Source organism: Aulonocara stuartgranti (assembly GCF_965226115.1).
Source record: "Aulonocara stuartgranti genome assembly, chromosome: 3".
Lineage (NCBI taxonomy): Eukaryota > Metazoa > Chordata > Actinopteri > Cichliformes > Cichlidae > Aulonocara > Aulonocara stuartgranti.
The window spans coordinates 75,459,468-75,483,067 of record NC_138941.1 but is presented as its reverse complement, the minus strand read 5'-3'; the positions used below and the strand labels follow the sequence as shown (position 1 = coordinate 75,483,067).

General features: G+C 40.2%; 1 protein-coding gene and 1 long non-coding RNA gene across 2 annotated transcripts in view; both read right to left on the bottom strand.

Annotated features, from left to right (window-relative positions):
* Positions 1–23,600, bottom strand: part of LOC309703654 (coxsackievirus and adenovirus receptor homolog) — a 75,464-nt gene that overhangs the window by 8,715 nt on the left and 43,149 nt on the right. The window lies entirely within an intron of this gene.
* On the bottom strand, positions 577–1,464 carry LOC309703716. Its single transcript, XR_014275979.1, has 2 exons — positions 1,231–1,464; positions 577–863 (listed from the first exon to the last, which is right to left on the bottom strand). It is a non-coding gene; the product is annotated as an uncharacterized lncRNA (long non-coding RNA).

The following is a 23,600-nucleotide window of genomic DNA, read 5'->3' as shown; positions in this document are numbered from 1 at the left end:
GAAAGATGGAAATCCTGTGTTTTGTCTGCACAGCAGTGTTCATGCACAGGTATATGTGTCTGTTTCTACACGCGTGCATCATTTAGACTCTTCTGATGTTGGAAAGAAAATGAAAACAGCGTTTTCTTCTCTTATGTGACCAAAAATCTGCTGTTTTCTTTTCTATTCTACGTGTTTATTTTTGCATTTCTGTGAAGATTCAGACATCGGCGCTAATTATCTTCCACATGTCAAGTGTTTTTATTACCGTGTGCTCGAATATCAGATTTGGAAGGACCGCTTGATTGTTTGAAGTCTCTGGGCTAAATGACAGATCCTGATTCAAGCGCATGAGAAGTAAAAGCAGTGATTTGAGGCTCTCATCTTTATAGTTTTGGATATATTCATGTTTAAGCATTGCCTGAGATTTCAGTGTGCAGAAAAAGGACATGAAAATGAGTGGAAAGAGCATTTTTATATACAACATTTGATACATGAAGACACATTTTGACAGCAGTGGCGTTTCCACGCCAGATTTACCAGGGTGGGCTCTGGGTGTTTTTTCATGGGGGCACAGAACCAAAACCAGAGGCAACATTGAACTGTTTCATCTATGAAGTGAATTTATTTGGAGCACAAACAAAGTGAACGAACATTTAACAATCAAACAGGAGATTTCACACCCTGCACATCTTTAAAAAGCACTGACTGACATCACTGTGGACCGAAACGCCTGCACGCATGGCAACAGGCAGAGTCCATAGTTACAGAGAAGTTGAGGAGGACTTTCCTACCAGCTGGGCTGGAAGCTGCGCCTCCTGTCCCCCATTCATGTGGTGGGGGTCGTCCTCACACTGGGGGGTCGTCCTCCCTCCTGCTGATGTCTGAAAAGAGACGGATGTGGAGTAAACATGAGGCTGTAACTGAGAGCTACAGTAACTTATTACTTTATCTTTTCATTAGTGTTAATGATACTGTGTGGAGTGTAATCACAGGGCAGCCCGTGTCCTCCTCTCTGTAGTTCCCTCACGCTCTCCATCTCCATCTTTGCTATCAGGGAACAAATGTCTGCTTTTCTTTAATGTCAGCTGATGTTGTTCCAGCTGTGACACTGAGCTCCTGTCTCAGCTTCATTTTTCATGTACGGTTAAAGTAAAAGGATGAAGTCTGTCTCTGAGCCTGTGCGGACCGGATTTGTTCAGTGTTAAAGCCATGAAGCTGGATTTCACAGTGACGAACCGTATCGCTTACCTTCGTCTCTTCACCTGTTTCCACGTTAGTCTGCTTTAACGATTCGCGCTTCTTTCTGAGCGCGAATGTGCTGAGAGAGCGAGTGTGCAGCGCCCTAAAGAGTCCGTGATAAACACAAACTAGAACACTAGTTCCAGTCCCAGCGCTAAATTAATTCTTCATCGTCTCTTCAGGCTTCACGGGACCGCGGGACCGCGGGACAGCGAGCCGTGATTGTGAGCCGCGGTGGAGACACCCGCCTCTCGTCCGCCGCACAAGTCTTCTTGCGCGTCTACACTCCGCCTCCGCTTTACGGCAGCGCCTTTTCTCCTGCGCTGATCACAAACGTGGACGCGCGTTCACATACCAAACATACGGGCGCGCGCACACATACAAGCAGCCTGATTGGATCATATTAAAAAAATCATTAAAAATCATCCCTGAGAGTCGACGTGACACTTTCTTCCTCTGCTCCACCTGCTCTACACCTGTGCTGAGTGTCATCTCAACCAGCTTTCATACTCTCGAGAAATTAAAGACAAACTTTACACTTAAACTTAAAATCAACTTGAAAACTTTAAAGGAATGTGATAATGTCATGTTAAACATTTAAGAAAAATAATCTGTGATAGCTGAGGTGAATTTCTCAACAGACTCCTCTTCTTTGACATCCACACTACACGTGTTTCACCTCAATCCACTACATAATTCTGGAGACATTGCAGGGCTTTTTGGGTCACTCCTGGACGATTGGGGAGGGGACCAGAGAAAACGACGAGTCCAACATTGTTTCGGCAAAGTTCCATGCACAATGGCACCTGCTCTGGCCCCTGGAAGACAATTGACTTCTAACTTAAATGTGCTCAGAGCAGAAAAACAGCATATAAGAACGACTCCATTTACATGTCTCAGAAAAGAATTGCCAATTACCAGAGTTTGATCCCCAGGGGGTGTCGCAGAGGGGGGGAATGGTCAGACACATGAACAGGTTGGTGGTGTTCTGAGGCATCTGTTTATGACTATGCTTCTTCCTCACCATCACACAGTCACCCTGTTTGCCCGGCTGTCTAGCTGCAGGTTTTTCAATGGTGTGAAGCCGAGTCTCCAATTCAGTGAGCTGCTAACAGGCTACATTTATTTCAAGTGTCATTACTGCTTAAGAAGGCTGAGGAGTAACTAAACATCTGACACAATGAGCAGGACAGTGCAGGAGGGACAGGTGAAGAGGCCATGCTGCTAGCGAGTCGGCTAAGAGCCAAGCTAGCAAAACCCTCAAGACACAATAAGTGATTACTGACAATAATTAGCAAGTGAATACACAGAGAGTGTGCTCCAGATGAAGCACGTCAAGATTACACTATGAAATAAGACGTTTTTCTATAAGTTTTTTACTGAATTGGCTACGCAGGCAAGCTACACAAAAGCACCACTGAAGCTCGAGCACGTGTCAAAATAATTCATGCAATGCTTCAGGAACACTGTGCCGAGGCTTGGTTCATCTGAACAGAGTTAGTGATCAGTCATCAAGTTCTGCTTCAGCTTTGGTGTCTCTGTGCGAGCGATAGTGAACCAGTGTGTGTGGTAATGAGAGTCGTCATGGAGCCAGCGAGGAAAAGAGGACGCTCTGCTTGTTGCTAAATAACAACCAGGCCATCAGCAATTCTGCCCCCGGGTCTGAAATGTACAGTGACAGAACTTTAACATAACGTTAAACAGAAGCTGTCAGCTCGGCTCTGTTAAGTGGACAGTCATAATGAAGAAGTTGTAGATTCAATCCTCCTTTCATAAGTTTGGCCACCAGATGTCACCAAAAAGGTGTTGGAAAGCCTCGAGTAATGAACCCTTTTTCAACTTGAGCTTCAGAAAGTTTCATTTGGCCCTCACTACCACTGTGTGTGTTGTAACAGGAACAGAATGTGATGCTCCACCACAAAGAGAGCAAACACCAAGTGACAGCAACACCGGAAGTCAGAAGACAAAATGTAAGAACCCCGAATCTCTTCTACACCTCACTTTTATACCTGCTCACCCTTGGCGATCCAATCAAGTTGTTGACATTTAATCATGTGACATCCTCCTGTCTTTCACTAACTTGGCCTTTACCCACTGTGACAGTGATGTGAATCATAAAATACAATAAAAAGTTTCACAAGAGGAGCGTAGAGCAGGTCTCCTCTGCTGAAGGCTCCTGTGTTTGGCACAGCAAAGCATTCAGACCATGAGTGTGCTTGCTACAACAGTCACACAAGATTTAAATGATAATAATAATAACTATAATTTTTTTAAAAAAACTTTTTTTTCCTTTTATCTTCTCGAACAACAAGGTCTACATATAACTTTTTTCCTGGGAGACATCACTCAGCAGCAAAAGGAGCTTTTAGACCCTACTTGATGCATCGCCGGGCGGATGAGTAATCCACTTCAGATTCCATCTGCTATTTAAATTACCTGAACTGGAGACTCTGTGGACAGTCAAACACTGACTGCACTATTTATGTATCAACCTTTAGACGCACAAACACTGATCAGTGATCAATCCACTCTGCAGTTTACAATCCAAGGCCCAGCAGATGAAAACTGAAAGACTTTCAAATCACATGAGCCAATATTTTATTCACAACAGAACATAAATGCTTGTTTGTGCATGTGTGTGTGTGGGACTGTTTGTCAGGTACTTGAAACAATGATTCCCAGTCTCAGTGATACCAACACTCTCTGTCCTGTTTTGTCTCCTCTCCTGCAGACCTGGCAATCATCAGAGCTGTGCGTGGACAGGATGTCGTTCTGCCGTGTCAAGTTCATAAAGATTATCCCATCGCGGCTGTGGTGTGGAGGAGAATTGACGTGAAGCCAGTAGAAGTGCTTTTGTACCAGAGCAAGACGTCTCATCAAGCCAACAAGTATCCACCTTCAAGGAGCCGCATGCATCTGATGGATAGAAGGATGAACAATGGAAATTTGTCCTCGGCTCTGCAGAATGTGACTGAGAGTGGAATATATGAGTGTCTGGCCATCGATACAGAAATGCACCAGTCAAAGACTCCCATTGAGAACGCTGACACCATCATCATCATCCAGCTGATAATTGATCCAGAGGGTGAGTTTGTAGAGTCGTCCACAATCCTTTCTCTCTGATCCTTATACAGCGCCAAATCACAACTACAGTTACCTTGGTTACGCTGCAGTCTAGGCTACACTGTTCCAAAAAATAGCAATGTCAAATTATTTTACTGTGTATTTTACAGTTGCGTACTGTTTTTCTAGAATGTCATTACATTTACATAAGTAGACTGTGATCTGACACGTCAAATGTAAAATAACATAACATCACTGTAAATGTAATAAAACACAATTTACTTGTTTGTTAAATATATTTTGTTGTACATATGCATATTTAGATCATAAAAATACGTCCAGAAATGTCTCCCATCATCCAATCCAATCCAACTTTATTTATATAGCACTTTTAAAAACAACAAAGTTGACCAAAGTGCTTTCCAATAATAAAACAGAGGTAGCAGTTAAAAACCATACATTAAGCATACAATGAAATCAATAAACAAAATAAATATATAATTGAAAAAGAAGATAAAAATAAATCAACATGAGTAGAATAAACAATAAGATATACAATGTATAAGATTAACAAAGTAAAAAGATTAAGAATGAGCTGACTAAAAACTGACTACAAACTGACTCTGATAATACTCCTAGAAAGCCTTTGAAAAAAAGTGTGTTTTTAAAAGTGATTTAAACATTTCAAGTGTTGGGGCCAGCCTAATATGGAGGGGCAGTTTGTTCCATAGTTTGGGCGCCACAACAGCGAAAGCTCGGTCCCCTCGGTGTTTCAGTCTCAACATGGGGACAGCAAGGAGTGACTGGTCAGATGATCTGAGAGACCTTTGTGGAGTGTATTGGTGTAAAAGGTCTGACAGGTAAGAAGGAGCCAGGCCATTTAAGACTTTAAAAGCAAGCAATAAAATTTTAAAATGAATTCTAAAATGGACAGGCAACCAGTGTAAGGAGGCAAGAACAGGGGTAATGTGCTCATGTTTGCGTGTCCCTGTCAACAGGCGAGCAGCAGCATTCTGGACCATTTGCAAGCGTGATAGTGAAGCCTGATCAATGCCAATATAAAGTCCATTACAATAATCAAGGCGAGTGGTCACAAATGCATGCAACACTCTCTCCAAGTCACAAAAAGAAATAAAAGGTTTTACTTTAGAGAGCTGCCTCAACTGAAAAAAGCATGCCTTGGGACATGTGCTGCTGTTTAGATGTTCTTGTTTTATTGTTTATGGTTACGTTACTTTTAACTGTTATCTTGAATGTTGTGTTTACGCCGTGGTGCAGCGTCACTGACAGTTGTTGTTTCGTAGAGAGAGTGCTGTACCATGAGTGATTTCTGTTGTTGAACCTTGAGGCACATAGTAGCACCGGCAAGTGTTTTAATGAAGAGCTCCCCTACCAGCTTGGAGTTAAATAACAAGCTCAATCTCTCTCTGTGAGCTTCCTTGTTAAGTTTTCTCTGCATGCCACAATGTAAAACATTGCACGGACGCGCTGTGCTAATTACATATTTTGAAAAAGAAATGTAGAGGTAGGAATTGCAATAAATATAAATAACATGATGCTAAGCACCGGCCAATGAATGTGAACTAACAACAAGGTCGCGGGTATGGCTGCGACCATAGGAAAAAACCCTAATATGAAGGTACTTTACTGTGCATTTTACAGTAATGTTCTGTTCTTGTAGAATATCATTAAAGTTACGTAAATAGACTTTGACTTCACATTTTGAATGTAAATTAACGTTAAATCACTGTAATGTAATACAACATAATTGTCATGAGTATTAAATGTATCTGTCTGTACATATGCATATTTAGATTGTTAAAATACATTCACAAATGTATCATGATCTCACAAATATCTGTCCGTTATTTGAAAGATTGAACTGTTGAATTCAAATGTAATGCTATGGGAAAGTGTATAACATGATTCCTATAAGCTTGTGTTACATCACATAAGTATTATTATCATTGCTGGTTAGGCCGTTCGTGGCTCAAGAGTTGGCAGTTTGCCTTGTGATCAGAAGATTGCTGGTTCGCGACCCGGCTCGGACACCCTCCGTCGTTGTGTCCGTGGTCAAGACTCTTCACCTACCGCCTACTAGTGATGGCCAAAGGGGCCGATGGTGCGATATGGCAGCCTCGCCTCTGTCAGTCTGTCCCAGGGCATGCAATCAATTATTATTCAAACCAACTGTTAACTGTATATTTCTGTACATTTACGTATTATGATTGTTGTTTATAGGTAATTTCATAGTTTGATCACGTAAAAATGTTCCTAATTTAATGTCTAAAAGCACTTGGAAAAGGCAGAATCCCATGTCAAATTAGCGCAACAAACTGTATTTTCATTACTGAAAATAACCGTATTTTTATGGGACAGTTATTTTCTGTTATTTTACGGTCGCATTTTGGCGCCCCAGCAGCCGGAATATTACCGTTTTTTTAAGATGTTTTTTCCCCTATTTATAGATGATTTCATTGTTTAATCACATTAACATGTTCCTGATTTAATGTTTAGCGGCACTTGAAAAAGGCGAGATCCCATGTCAAATTAGCGCAACTAATTGTATTTTCATTACTGGAAATAACCGTATTTTTATGCGGGAGTTATTTTCTGTTATTTCACGGTCGTATTTTGGCGCCCCAGCTGCCGGAATATTACTGTTGTTTTAGGATGTTTTTTTTAACAGTGTACTGGGGGATTCCCATGATGCACTGAATGTTTCTTCGTCACTCACTCTGTGTTTAGACACCTCTCTGCATTGAATCATTAGTAATTATTATTCCCTGGCTCTCTTCCCCAGCGTGTCTTTTGTCCTGTCCACGTCCCCTCACCTCAGCCGGCCTCTCAGATGGCTGCGCGTGGTTCTTTTCCTGTCACCAAACTGCTTGCTTAAGGGGGGTAGGGGGTGCACTGCAGGACACTTGGAGCATTGTTCTTTCAGTTACAGCCCCTTGATTATTTAATTTGATCAAGAAAGAAATTAATATTAAAGAGAATTTAAAGCAGTATGAAGGCCCTTGGATAAAACGTCTGCACACATGAGGCTGAGGTACTAGGAGTTATAGGACAATTAGTGTAATAATGACAATATAAGTGAGTGTAGATTGTTCTCAACAATCTACACTCACTGCTCGTGTTGTTAGGTACACCTTGTTAGCACTGGGTTGGCCCACTTTTAACTTCAGAACTGTCTTAATCCTTCAAGGCATAAATGCAACATGGTGCTGGAAACCTTCCTCTGACATTTTCTTTTATGAAGATATTGGTGATGAGACTTTGTAGAAAGCAGGGAGTAGATCATGTCTCACACCTGTCTCCTGTTTCTCACCTGCAGCTCCACCACTCAATGCTGGCGAGAGGCGGTTTGCTCCACCTACGTCTCTTCTGGTATTTTTGATTTTGGGTCTTCTCTCATATTTCTGTTTCTCTGTTTAATCTTGATGATGCTGTAAACACTGACCTCTGACCTGAAACTCCTGCCTCTGAGTTTAAACAGAAACTTATTTGATGTTTTCATTCATTTGGTTTTTATTTTGCTTTGGGATTTTTTTTTCATATAACAGCTTTCATTTAATGTGTGATGTGACATTTTTCACTTACAGCTAAATACACAAACACTCACTGTGGCTGTGAGGATAAGTGATTATGCTGAGATTACATGTAAAGGGTGGAAACTGTTTTCTTTTTGTGGTTTGTCTTTAAAGATAATCACAGTGGTTGATTCACCGCAGTTTTCCTCTTATATCGACAGTTTTCATGGGTCATGTTTTAAGGGAGGTACTTGTTTAGCATGTTTGTACTCACAGGCAGGACTCACAGTAGTTTCACTGACTTTTATGATGAAAACAGGACGATAACTAAACACCTCTGTCAGTAAACAAGATCCAATCAGAAGTGCAGTAAGTTTAAAGTACACATGTGATCTGCCCCCACCAAACGGTGCAGCTCTTTTGGCAAACAGTGAAACTGTTTCTCATCCACTATCACCAAAACTAAATGACACTGTTGTCAAAAGACTCTGCACACGTTCACGAACAGACTGAATTTACTCCACTAACAGTACAGACCAATGTTAGCCAATCAAATCAGTGTTTGTGGAGCATCAAATATCACTGCAGCAACTAGCGTGTTGCACATGAACACAGTCAGTAACAGGCAACTAGCATGGCTAACATTAATGCTAACTAGAAAGATTTGCATTTCCTGCGAAAATGCAGTGTGGATGCTTTAAAGCTGAAGCTGTATGCAAAAAGTAGCTGAAAAAGCTGAAAAGTTGCAGAAATTGTAAAAACTTTGCAGAAGCAAAGGAACTTTGCTAAAATGGAATAACTTAGCAGAACTGCAATATCTTAGAGGAAACATAATACTTGGCAGAAATACAATAGCAGAGCAGAACTTAGCAGAAATATTGTAACTTACCAGAAACATGATAACTTCTCAAAAATACAAGAATTTAGGAGAAATAGTATAAGATAACAGAAAGAATATATTTAGCCAAAAATACTTAAGCATTACAGAAACACTATGATTTAGAAAAATAGTACAACAGAGCAGAAATACTGTGATTTACCAGAGACACTGTGATGAACTATGAATATTGTAATTTTAAATCAATACTATGTTTTAGCACAAATACTATAATTTGACAGAAATACTATATTTAGCACAAATCTTATAAAATAGCAGAAATAGTATGATTTAGCACAATAGTAATAACTTAAACAGAAAAATTGGAAAAGCAAAATGGACAGCTGAAAAAATGCTGAACATGCTGAGGGTCCCTCAAATATACTTGTTAAATGAAAAAAATTGGCAAAAAAAAAAATATAACAGCCACACAATCACAAATATGGACACATATGGAAACACACATGCACAGAGAGAGACACACACAAGATCCAATTCAGTCAACCAGTCTAAATATATTGAATTTGAATCTTACAATGAGATCATCCCATAAAAAGGCTTTCTCTCTCTCTCTCTCTCTCTCTCTCTCTCTCTCTCTCTCTCTCTCTCACACACACACACACACACACACACACACACACACACACACACACACACACACACACACACACACACACAGAGAAGTAAGTTTCTAGCTCAGTCAAGCAGCCTTGGAGCTGCTGAATTTGAATCCACCAATCAGAGAGCCTGTGCACTTTTTCCCGCCAAAACAGGTGCATGCAGCACAGAGAGACACAGGATTTTTGCACATATGGAAACACACATGCACAGAGAGAGACACACACAAGATCCAATTCAGTCAACCAGTCTAAATATATTGAATTTGAATCTTACAATGAGATCATCCCATAAAAAGTCTTCCTCTCTCTCTCTCTCTCTCTCTCTCTCTCTCTCTCTCTCTCTCTCTCTCTCTCTCTCTCTCACACACACACACACACACACACACACAGAGAAGTAAGTTTCTAGCTCAGTCAAGCAGCCTTGGAGCTGCTGAATTTGAATCCACCAATCAGAGAGCCTGTGCACTTTTTCCCGCCAAAACAGGTGCATGCAGCACAGAGAGACACAGGATTTTTGCAGTCTATTTCTCATAATGACGACTCCCCTCAAACAAATGACCATAATTTCCTAACCGTAGGGGCTAGAACGGTCATTCTTACACCGTTTTGTTCAGAAGAGATGGGGGAATCTTAAAGTGTTGACAATTTATCATTAAAATATGAATTATTAAAGATAATTGACTTCTAATGCACCATAACTGAGTAGAGCAAAGCAAAAACTGCCTTGACTTGCCCTCAAACAACGCTTTCTAACTCTAAATCTATTTGGAGTATCAATATCATTCTTTCACCGTAAGAGACAGCAGGCTTTGGTGAACAATCATGGAAATTTTCAGGTCTCTGTGGAAATCCATTAGAAAGATATGACGAGAGAAAAAAGTGGTTCATTTCCAGAGTTTGAAATCTGAAGAAATCTGAGCGAAGGACGAATTTCCTACCCTCAAACAAGTCTAACTCATTTCAGAACGGTAATAGGTGAGAAAATAATTCTTGAATTGTGAGCGTCAAGAGTGTCTGAAGATATACTGGGACAAGCCTTATGTCTTAACTTTGCTTCGTTGAGGAGATATGACGATTCGAATATGCCTCTCATTACAGAAATCAAGCGGTGATTTTGAACAAGCTCTCCATTGACTTTCTATGGAGAGTTTTGCGACTTTGTGTTGGTCTGAGGAGATTTGCCAAAATTCTATAAATCCCACAACAATGATAGTGACATTTTCGGAAACCCAGCAAAAATACCTACGTTTTGATGTATAATTTGTGGAAGTTGAGTGAAGATTGAGCAAGTAGCAAGAAGTTGTTCGGACATGAAGAGAAGACTGCAAAACCTTCAGTGGCACACTGGAAGCCAAGTGCATAGCAACCATAACAACGCATGTATTTTGTGAAAAATCACAATTTTGCAACTGAAAACTTTAAGAGGCATAAAGGTAAAACGGTAAAAGATTTGAAAAAGCTGAATCATACCTGAATAGCCCAATAATTTGAGAACATTTTAAAGTTTGAATGGTTGTTCTACGTGAAAATATGAGGAAGTAGTTAAGTTTCAGAAACAAGCAAATTTTAGCAGAATTGCAGAAGTTTCCCATTCATTTCAATGGGACAAATTAAGCTTAATATTTTAAAAAGTATAATAGTGAAAAATACCAAAAGACATAGCAGGAATTAGCAGAAATAGCAGAATATTTTAAAATTTGAACGGTGAAAATCGGCTGAAAATTGTGGAAGTAGTTAAGTGCCAAAAAGTGTACGGAAGTCCCAAGAGGAACTCAATAGTGTGGATGCTTAAGCATCCACACAATGAAAGCATGGCTAGCGTGTGTCGTCACTGGGCATGCTTGCTATGCTATAAACTGATGCTATGCTAGAGCGTTAATGGTTCCTTTAGTCCATGATTTAGAGCAGGGGTGTCACACTGACTTTACATGTCAGACCACATGCAGTAATTACATTTATAAATGGCTTTAAACGCACATTCAGCCTGTGAGACTCATTGATACTCAGTCAGACTCTGAGCCGTGGCTCTGCCCATATGGAAAAGATCTATATAAATCTCATAAAGTTTGTATCTGTCTTGTGTGAAACTTGTATGAAAAGCATATAAGAGTGAAAACAGATATAAGATCCCTTGAAAAATTATATAAATGAAATGTGCCTTATAGATATGAAGTAGGCCAAATCTGATGCAAGTCTTTTATAAGTTTTTCTAATGTTTTTCCATATGGGTGTGCTACATGCTCACATTTCTGCATCTCTGTATTTCAAAGACACTTTGTATTAACTTTATTTAATCTAATATTCAACTCTGAACTCTAACTTTAGTCTTTTTAACAGAGGCTATTTTTTAAAACTTGCTGTCCTTCTTTAGCATAATGGTGTGACCCAGTCTGTCTTAGCATGTGATTGGCTGCATGGTCCCACCTCTGTCTGCATGGGGACCAGCAGGGCTGAAGATTCAGCTCCACATTAATCATTAATAATAACTGACATATGAACGTGTATCAGGGCCTGATGTGGCCCGCTGGCCGTATGTTGGACACCCCTGCTTTAGCTGCTGAGTCACGGCTGAACGAGCACAAACAGAATCATGCTCAGACTTGTTTCTCACTACTCTCTGTAAAAAAAAGAAAGAAAACAAACCCACTCATGATCGTCAGAGTGTACATTTGATTTATTTGATGATTCTGTCGACATGAACAATAGAAAAGCAGCTGCTTAAATCCTTTTGCTGCACAGATGATAACGTCTCACGTGCAGTCTGGGAGTGACGGCGATTTCACTCTCAACATTATTCACATTATTTCACAGAAAGACGTTCAGTCGTTATGCAAATGTTGTATTTACAGGGTCTCTGCAGTCAGCTGAGACTGTAGAGAGCACTGGTGTGGTGGGAGCAGCGATGTGTGTGTGTGCACTGCACAGAGTGACTGTGGGGATGAAGGAGCTGCTCCGTGGCTGTAACAGTCAGCAGGAGGTGGAGGTGCTGTCCCCCAATGAAGACAAATAAAGCTTTAGAATTGAACAGCTCGCTTGGTTTGCACAGTATCTGTGAGAGTTGTATCATATGCACTTTACAATCACAGCGACTCAATGATGTAGAATATGAACCAACAGGCCACATGCTGACTCTGAAACAAAGTGCCATTAGAGCTGATCCAGAGCAGGCAGCTTCAACGCTGACTCAGCAGCAGTGAGCCTGATATTTCTTTGTAGCATAGCTCGAGTGCTGCTTTGTTGTGTGGATGCTTTAAGCATCCACACTCTTGAGTTCCTCTTGGGACTCCCGTACACTTTTTGGCACTTAACTACTTCCACAATTTTCAGCCGATTTTCACCGTTCAAATTTTAAAATATTCTGCTATTTCTGCTAATTCCTGCTATGTCTTTTGGTATTTTTCACTATTATACTTTTTAAAATATTAAGCTTAATTTGTCCCATTGAAATGAATGGGAAACTTCTGCAATTCTGCTAAAATTTGCTTGTTTCTGAAACTTAACTACTTCCTCATATTTTCACGTAGAACAACCATTCAAACTTTAAAATGTTCTCAAATTATTGGGCTATTCAGGTATGATTCAGCTTTTTCAAATCTTTTACCGTTTTACTTTTATGCCTCTTAAAGTTTTCAGTTGCAAAATTGTGATTTTTCACAAAATACATGCGTTGTTATGGTTGCTATGCACTTGGCTTCCAGTGTGCCACTGAAGGTTTTGCAGTCTTCTCTTCATGTCCGAACAACTTCTTGCTACTTGCTCAATCTTCACTCAACTTCCACAAATTATACATCAAAACATAGGTATTTTTGCTGGGTTTCCGAAAATGTCACTATCATTGTTGCGGTATTCATAGAACTTTCGCAAATTTCCTCAGACCAACACAATGTCGGAAAACTCTCCATATAAAGTCAATGGAGAGTTTGTTCAAAATCACCGCTGCATTTCTGTAATGAGAGGCATATTCGAATCGTCATATCTCCTTAACGAAGCAAAGTTAAGACATGAGGCTTGTCCCGGTATATCTTCAGACACTCGTGACGCTCACAATTCAAGAATTTCTTTCTCACGTATTACCGTTCTGAAATGAGTTGGACTTGTTTGAGGGTAGAAAATTCGTCCGTCGCTCAGATTCTCTCGTCATAACTTTTTGTTGGATTTCCACAGAGACCTGAAAATTTCCATGACTGTTCACCAAAGCCTGCTGTCTCTTACGGTGAAAGAATGATATCGATACTCCAAATAGATTTCGAGTTACAAAGCGTTGTTTGAGGGCAAGTCAAGCCAGTTTTTGCTTCGCTCTACTCAGTTATGGTGCATTAGAAGTCAAATATCTTTAATAATTCACATTTTAATGATAAATTGTCAACACTGGAAGATTCCCCCATCTCTTCTGAACAAAACGGTGTAAGAATGACCGCTCTAGCCCCTACGGTTAGGAAATTATGGTCATTTGTTTGAGGGGAGTCGTCACTATGAGAAATAGGCTGCAATAATCCTGTGCCTCTCTGTGCTGCGTGTGTAAATAGATGCACCTGTTTTGGCGGGAAAAAGTACACAGGCTCTCTGATTGGTGGATTCAAATTCAGCAGCTCCCAGGCTGACCTAGAAACTTACTTCTCTCTCCCTGTGCATTTTTTTGCTGATTTTTTCATTTAACAAGTATATTTGAGGGACCCTCAGCATGTTCAGCATTTTTTCAGCTGTCCATTTTGCTTTTCCAATTTTTCTGTTTAACTTATTACTATTGTGCTAAATCATACTATTTCTGCTATTTTATAAGATTTGTGCAAAATATAGTATTTCTGATTATTTATAGTTTTTCTACTAAATCATAGTACAGTATTTCTGCTTTTTATAGGATTTGTGCTAAAACATAGTATTTCTACTAAATGTAGTATTTATGCTTAATCATACTATTTCTGCTTTTCATAGAATTTGTGCCTAATATAGTATTTCTGCTAAATTACAGTATTTATGCTTTTTATACTATTTGTGCTAAAACATAGTATTTCTACTAAATGTAGTATTTATGCTTAATCATACTATTTCTGCTTTTTATAGGATTTGTGCTTAATATAGTATTTCTGCTAAATTATAGTATTTCTGCTTTTTATAGTATTTGTGCTAAAACATAGTATTTCTACTAAATGTAGTGTTTATGCTTAATCATACTATTTCTGCTTTTTATAGGATTTGTGCTTAATATAGTATTTCTGCTAAATTATAGTATTTCTGCTTTTTATAGTATTTGTGCTAAAACATAGTATTTCTACTAAATATAGTATTTATGCTTAATCATAGTATTTCTATATATTTCTGCCAGGTCCCCAGGCAGCCAATCCTCTGTGAGGACTGAGACATTCAAATTTTCAAATCAGGGCCTGCACGGCTTCCCAGCCAATCATATATGTGTCCTGAGGCATTCAAATTTGCATATTGGGGCCTTCATGGCTTCTAAGCCAGCCAATCATATCTGAGGGCTGAGGAATTCAAATCCACAAATCAGGGCCTGCACGGCTTCCCAGCCAGCCAATCATATATGTGGTCTGAGGCATTCAAATTTGCATATTGGGGAATTCGTGGCTTCTAAGTCAACAAGTCATCCATGTCATGTATCTCTAAAAATTCATATTTTAATGATAAATTGTCAACACTTGAAGATTCCCCCATCTCTTCTGAACAAAACGGTGTAAGAATGACCGCTCTAGGCCCTACCGTTAGGAAATTATGGTCATTTGTTTGAGGGGAGTCGTCATTATGAGAAATAGACTGCAATCCGGTTGTTCAGTGATGACGCGACGAATCCTACTTCCGGGTCTAAAGTAGTCTGCGTTTAATATGGCATTTGTGTTGTTAGCTGGTGAACTCTGGAGTGGACCATCACCTCACTACCTGGATCCTGGACTACCTCACCGACCGACCACAGTATGTGAGGACTCAGGGCTGTGTGTCGGACAGGGTCGTCTGCAGTACGGGGGCCCCACAGGGAACGGTTCTGGCTCCGTTCCTCTTCACCATCTACACTGCAGACTTCTCCCACAATTCCACCCAGTGCTTCCTGCAGAAGTTCTCTGATGACTCTGCAATAGTCGGCCTCATCACTGATGGGGACGACAAGGAGTACAGAGGTCTGACCCAAGACTTTGTGGACTGGTGCCAGCTGAACTACCTCCAGATCAACGCCAGTAAAACCAAGGAACTGGTGGTAGACTTCCGCAGGCACAAGCATTCTCCACTGCAACCACTGAACATCCAAGGTATGGACATTGAGGCTGTGGACAGCTACAGGTACCTTGGTGTTCATCTGAACAATAGACTGGACTGGACTCATAACTCAGACGCCCTCTACAGGAAAGGGCAGAGCAGGCTGTACCTGCTGCGGAGACTCAGGTCGTTTGGAGTGGAGGGCCCACTCCTGAAGAAATTCTATGACTCTGTTGTGGCTTCTGCTATCTTTTATGGCGTGGTCTGCTGGGGCGGCAGCATCTCTGCTGGGGACAGGAAGAGACTGAACAGGGTGATCCGAAGGGCCAGCTCTGTTCTAGGATGCCCTCTGGACCCAGTGGAGGTGGTGAGTGACAGGAGAACGGCGGCTAAGCTGTCATCCCTGATGGACAACATCTCCCACCCCATGCAGCAGACTGTGACAGCACTGAGCAGCTCCTTCAGTGGGAGACTGCGGCACCCACGGTGTGGGACGGAGAGATTTCGCAGGTCTTTCCTCCCCACTGCTGTCAGACTCCATAATAAAGACTTTAACTGATCAAGCACACACATCCATACATATGCAATAATACTAAGTGCAATAATCCTTTCTGTCATCGTTGTATTTTTACTCAGTTGTATATAGTATTTGTATTTGTATTCTATTTTTATCTTATTGTATATTTATTTTATTTTATTCTACTGTATATAGTATTTTATTTTATTCTATTCTGTACAGTTGTGTACTGTATTTATTCTTATTGTATTCTAATTTTTGCCTCATAACTTTTGCACTGTCCATTTCCTGCTGTGACAAAACAAATTTCCCACGTGTGGGACTAATAAAGGTTATCTTATCTTATCTTATCTTAACATGTTTAATGTTATGTATTTTCTTCTATTTGAGCTCAAAAAGCTCCTAAAACAGTCAGCGATCACTGTTGACCTCCCTCGGCTTTTATTACCGCTAATCATTTATTTAAGCTCAGTTTTTAAAACCTTAGGATGTAACTACAGCCCAGCCCATGCAGCAGTATATGAATGACTAACCTCGTATTGTGGATGGATTATCTCAGTTGTTCTCCTGGCTGAAGTTTGGTCCGTTTACAGCATCCTGCCATGCAATTACATTTGTTCCTGACCACCGAGAACACTCACGGTAACTTTTATCAAGTGGAAAAAAAGTTAGCTTGTTTATATTATGCTAACATAGCTGTGTCGCTAGCGGTCACGTAGCACATCATTATATACCAGCTAGCCAAACTTCAGTAACCCTACAAACGTCACTGCTGTTTAGCTTTCTGTCTTCATTTATGTTGGAAGTGATAACAGAGCTGTACGTTTTAATTTGTTTCCAAAACCCCGCAGTCAGGACATGCTATATTGTATTTAGATAGAAGCTAGCGAGCTAACTCCCTGCTAACTTCTAACTCCGTTAAATGTCATAAATTCTGTTTTCATGGATGCCTGGATGTTAAACTCAATTGTTACACCTGGTAGAGCAGAACGCTGATCATTTTATTAAAGATGAAAGACTTTAGACAGTTTTTCAACTCACAGTAATGCCATACTGATCGTTTGATATATGGACCTGCAGCGGAGTTTAGACCCAGACACGGCTAGTGACGTCAGACTGAACAACCGGATAATCCTGTGTCTCTCTGTGCTGCGTGTGTAAATAGATGCACCTGTTTTGGCGGGAAAAAGTGCACAGGCTCTCTGATTGGTGGATTCAAATTCAGCAGCTCCCAGGCTGACTGAGCTAGAAACTTACTTCTCTCTCCCTGTGTGTGTGTGTGTGTGTGTGTGTGTGTGTGTGTGTGACAGAGAGAGAGAGAGAGAGAGAGAGAGAGAGAGAGAGAGAGAGAGAGAGAGAGAGAGAGAGAGAAGGCCTTTTAATGGGATGATCTCATTCTAAGATTCAAATTCAATATATTTAGACTGGTTGACTGAATTGGATCTTGTGTGTGTGTCTCTCTGTGCATGTGTGTTTCCTTATGTATACATATTTCTGATTGTGTGGCTGTTATATATTTTTTTTGCTGATTTTTTTCATTTAACAAGTATATTTGAGGGACCCTCAGCATGTTCAGCATTTCTTCAGCTGTCCATTTTGCTTTTCCAATTTTTCTGTTTAACTTATTACTATTGTGCTAAATCATACTGTTTCTGCTATTTTATAAGATTTGTGCTTATTAATATACTATTTCTGCTTTTAATAGGATTTGTGCTTAATATACTATTTCTGCTTTTTATAGGATTTGTGCTTAATATAGTATTTCTGCTAAATGTAGTATTTATGCTTAATCATACTATTTCTATATATTTCTGCCAGGCAGCCAATCCTCTGTGCGGACTCAGACACATATCACATATCAGGGCCTGCACGGCTTCCCAGCCAGCCAATCATGTCTGAGGTCTTCCGTTTCCTCTCTCGTCATATCTCAGCGACGGTTGTACAAAGAGCAATGAAAATCGCAGTCAAAGTACACCAAAGTCCGCTGATTCACCCAGTACAAGAATTATGCCTCTAGTCCACCTAGTTTTTGAGTTACACAACGTTTTGTAACTCCAAAAAACGGCGTTTTTCGCCTCTCACCGGGATCTAATTCTGACTGCTCATCACCCTGTTTTTCAAAATGGCTCCTCTCTTTCCCAGTGGCGCAGTTGGTAATGACACGGGTCTGCAAGCCAAAGATCGTGGGTTCGATTCCACCTTGGTCAACATGTTTTTTTCCCTACAAATTAATACACTGTCACAGACCAGTAATTCAAATTCATCATTTATTACAATTCTGCAAACTTTTATGATTTTACCAGCTTTTCTAATATGGACCTCACATTCTTAACACTCCATGGCACAAATACTCTTCCCTTTAGGCTCTGTGTATGTGTGTGTGTGTATCAATATTTCTCCCATTTTAAAGTATTACTCCTCCATATTTGTATTTCTGTTAAATCAAAGTACTTTTACTACATCTTAGTACTTCTGCTCAATCATAGTATTTCTGCTAAATCATTGTTATTATGCTATATTGTAGTATTTCTGCTCAATCATACTATTTCTACTATATTATATTTTTCTTTCTAAATATAGCATTTCTGCTATATAATTGTATTTCTGCTATGTTATAATATTTGTGCTAAACCAGAGTATTTGTGCTGTATCATAGTATTTCTGCCAAATTATAATATTTGTGCTAAAACATAGTCTTAATTTAAAATTACAATATTCATAGTTCATCACAGTGTCTCTGGTAAATCACAGTATTTCTGCTATGTTGTACTATTTTTCTAAATCATAGTGTTTCTGTAATGCTTAAGTATTTTTGTCTAAATATATTCTTTCTGTTATCTTATACTATTTCTCCTAAATTCTTGTATTTTTGAGAAGTTATGTTTCTGGTAAGTTACAATATTTCTGCTAAGCTATTGTATTTCTGCCAAGTATTATGTTTCCTCTAAGATATTGCAGTTCTGCTAAGTTATTCCATTTTAGCAAAGTTCCTTTGCTTCTGCAAAGTTTTTACAATTTCTGCAACTTTTCAGCTTTTTCAGCTACTTATTGCATACAGCTTCAGCTTTAAAGCATCCACACTGCATTTTCGCAGGAAATGCAAATTTTTCTAGTTTCCTTTGCTTTCTATCTGTAGCGTCGTGACTGTATGACAACTATCCTGTGATGCACCGTGAAACAGCAAGCGCCGTACGAAACAGACTCAAACACTTAGCCGTCTGTGTTTAACTTTACAAATCGTTCTCTTCTGTGCAGCTTCGCTACTTTCAAGAAACACTGTGTTTGTTCTCAGTAAGTCTTTTAAAATGTACTCTCTAAAACACACACGCACACGCACACACACACACACACGCACACACACACACACACACGCACGCATGCACACACACACGCGCACACACACACACGCACGCACGCACACGCACGCACGCACGCACGCACACGCACACACACGCACACACGCATGAACACGCACACACACGCACACACACGCACGCATGCACACACGCACACACGCGCGCGCACGCAAAACAAACCAAAGAAATCTATTTTCAGACTGAAGTGTTTATGCTTTCAGTCCTTGTAGCTGCTGATACTTAACACATGAGTGTTGTCTGAAGAAGAGGACTGTTGCCATGGTAATCCCTGCATGAATGGATGCTCTTAGCCTCGTTTTGTTATTATTTTTCTCTAATTCTCAGAATTTTCCCCAAGTCTGAAAATAACACACCAGGACATAATCACTTTCATGTTTTAGCAAATAAACTGTCTCTAATCTTACGGCAGTTTGGTTTTAATGGCGAGAGAAAGAAAACTTGCGGAAAAAAACAGGTGAAAGTTTCAAAGCGTTGACTTGTTTGTGAGCAAACCCACAGACTGAGCAGGTCTAATGATGATGTCCCTCTGTGTAAGTCATCGTCTGTTCTTCAATGTAGAAAAGCTTTTTTACAGTTTTTTACAGACGCTAGGACACATTTCTCAATACTTAGGTCACGTTTGCAAAACTCCTCACACAGTGAGCACAACAGAAGTCTATGTGGGCTAAACTGAGGACCAGTTATCATTGTTTTGGCACAAAATGCATTCAATGACTACATCTCTCAAATTTCATGAATTATCTTCTCACTCAGACACAACAACTGCCAAAAACCTTTGTACGGACAGGACATTTTGCATGTGCTTACATACTGTTTTCAAAACTGTTAACCTTATGGTCAAAACAATAACATAATGCAAAACTGAATAAGACAGCAAAATTCAACAGCAATATTTTATTGAAACATATTTTAAATCTAAAAATGCAGTTTGACCAGCCACAGCTGATTCTCATTGTAGATGAACATCTACAAAGGTGTTACTCCTTCAATTTCATTACAAAAGGAGACAACTGCTGAATAGGTTTTGTGACGTAAACATGGACCAGTGTGTCACCATCCACTGATATGTGTATCAGTGGATGGTGTGTATATAAATACTTGTATTTTGGGATTTCGTAGTGCAAGAAAATAAAAATACATAAACAAATATTACCGAAGTCTGCATGATGTCTGATTCATTCCAGTAACATATATTGAAATTATGAACAGAGATGTGTCCTTGTTTTACACAGGAAAACACTGTGTAATGCTACATGTTGTTAGTGTTTTTTAGGTCATTGTTTTGTGGGTGACAAAGTGTGTTTGTCGGCTGTCAACCTTTGCTAGTGTTCTGGAGGAATGTGTTTATTTGAGACCTGAATGAAGTGTTTTGGTAGTTGTAGTGCATTTTGAATGTGAAATGAACTGCTTTGCCAAGCTGAGGGTCAGTTAGGAGAATTGTGTGAAGAGTTTTGCAAAAGTGACCTAAGTATTGAGACATGTGTCCTAGCGTCTGTAAAAAACTGTAAAAGCTGCCTTCGGCTTGTGTGCAGCCTGACACAGTGTTATCTCTGGGATTTCCCTCAGGTCTGCTGAAAGTGTCCTTAAAGTTGAATATTGTGACAAAGTGAATGTAACAGTGAGACTGAGCTGCTCAGTCTGTTTCTGCTGACTTCAGCTCCTTAAACATCCTGATTTATCAGCACTGCAGGGACACGAATGTCACTGTTACAGAGACGCACACACAGAGCAGGAATGTGACTGAATATCACTAACAGGAAAAACACCTTCAGCCTCAAACATGCAGTCAGCTGCTGCACTGGCCTAATGACAGACGTGAGCTGAGCTCAGGGAGCAGCAGAGGGTGGAGGCTCATTTCATACGTCTTTAAACTCAGCAGTGTGAAATCCAAAGAGACTGACATGTGACAGAGAAAAGCATCAGTGCTGTCGGCTCCAGCCTCACTTTATAGTTTGCTTTTATTTCTCTGGATGATGCAGGGAGCCTGGCTCAGCAGCTGCTGTCATGTTGTAACCGTGTTCCTGTGACTGTACTGTGATAACTCTGTGACCATGTGATGGACTTACTGTTGATGCTGTCCTGTATTAAAGTGTTACTGCAGCCGACCTGTCTGTGTGTCACTGTCTGTTCCTCCAACCTGAGGACTGCAGCGTCTTCAGCAGCAGCTGTTTGCTGTTTGCACCATCCGCTCAGATATTCTTCAGTTTAAACGTCTTTATTTAATCTGTGCTTAATACTCAACAATGAGGCTACATCGAATGTTAAATGTCTTGTTATTCTCCTCAACTCAGAAACTACTAAAATATAATGAGACTCAAACTGGAGTGTTGTAAAAATTGTGTGTGTGTGTGGGGGGGGGGGGGGCTTTAGGCAGGCAGCAGCGACGGGGTGAATGAATGCAGCAGCCCAACCCACCAAGCTCTGAGTAACGCAGCTGGCCTCCAAGGCCCCATGTGTGTGTCCAAAAAAGCCAATCACTGCAGCGACAATCAGCACGTAGCACATGAACACAGTAACAGGAAGCTAGCATGGCTAATGCTAACTGCTAATGAAGGCACAGCTAGCATGTGTCGTCAGTGACCGGGCATGCTTGCTCTCCTATATATTGATGCTATGCTAGAGCGTTAACAGTTCCTGTTATCCATGATTCACACCAGGGGCGTCACACTGACTTTACATGGGGGGGCGACAGACAGCCCCCTTTGACCTTAATGGGCCGGACCAGTGGAACTTCCTGTCACTGTGAAGGAGTCACATATTTAACTGTTTTTCTACATGATGAAGAAAAAGTCACAATGACAGAAATCTGTCAGCACGACTCTTTAAACTGTCAGAAATCAAATGACAGAAAAATAGCTCATAGCTCATCTTTAGTCTTAAAAACCTGAAGTTTCTATAGCATAAAGTGAAAAAAGAAGGTTTTCTGCCTTTAAAAGTTTATTGCTAAATTACTTTGTGTACTATGAATAAGTAAGGTTTGTATCTGCAAGAAAAGCTGTAAAACTATGAAAATTCAAAATGTCTGCTTGTGCTTGATTGTTGTGAGCAGCAGATCAAACAAGTTAAAATAATCAATTATAATCGGGCTGATTCTTATGTATCACCTTGCTACTCTCAACACGTGCCACATTCACACAAGCACTGTTTCTATGCTTTAAGTGCTTACTAACTACCATTCACACACATTCATACTGCGATGGATGCACCAGAGAAAACTTGGTGTTAATATCTTGCCCAAGAATATTTGGCATGCAGAGTAGGGGGAGCCAGGGATTGAACCACCAACCTTCCGATCAGTAGATGACCCGCTCTGAGCTACAGCCGTCCCCAATGTAATGTCTAATTATTATTGTAGAGGCTAAGCCTACGCTTGAAGCCACTGAGGTGGTCGTTAACGGGGATGACGCGATGTCACTGGTATGCATGAATTAAGTTCACAGTCCAATAAATCCAGCAGTATGTATCTTGTCCTTTTTGGTCTTTATTCCGTATCGACATAGCATAACAGCACAACGGTCACAAACTGTTTGCCTTCTCAATGACACACCTGACGCCGATTACGTGCGGCTACCTTAAATACCTTTACATTACATAATCAAAACAGAAAAAGGTGACCTCTAGTGACCACATAAGGTATTAACCCAAGAATGGCTCCTACACCCCGGCCCCTAATTGAAATGGCTATCAGACATGGCAATTCTAATCACAAAGAAAATAAGGAGCCACTAATACAGTCTACTTTAGACCTATACATTCACATAAATAAACATAAATAACACACTTTTAGATTACAGTCTCATGTAACGAGCAAAGTTTAGTTACAGGTCTTTCCAGAATATTAGTCTTTGTTTTTAAACGTGCAGATCGCACAAGTCCTTTTTTTGTCACGAATGGCTTCCAGAACTCTTCCAAGCGGCCAGGAACCACGCGGTGCAGAAGAATCCATTATAATTACTATATCTCCAGGTTTTAGATTCTTCTTCTTTTGGTTCCATTTTTGTCTCTCCTGTAACAAAGGCAGGTATTCACGTATCCATCGTTTCCAAAAAAGATCTGAGATGTACTGAACCTGTTTCCATCTTCTCTTCAGATACATATCCTGAGGGTCAAATAGTCCGGGTGGTAAAGATGGTTTTCCTTTCATCAGGAGGATGTGATTTGGTGTAAGTGGCTCTAGGTCTTTTGGAT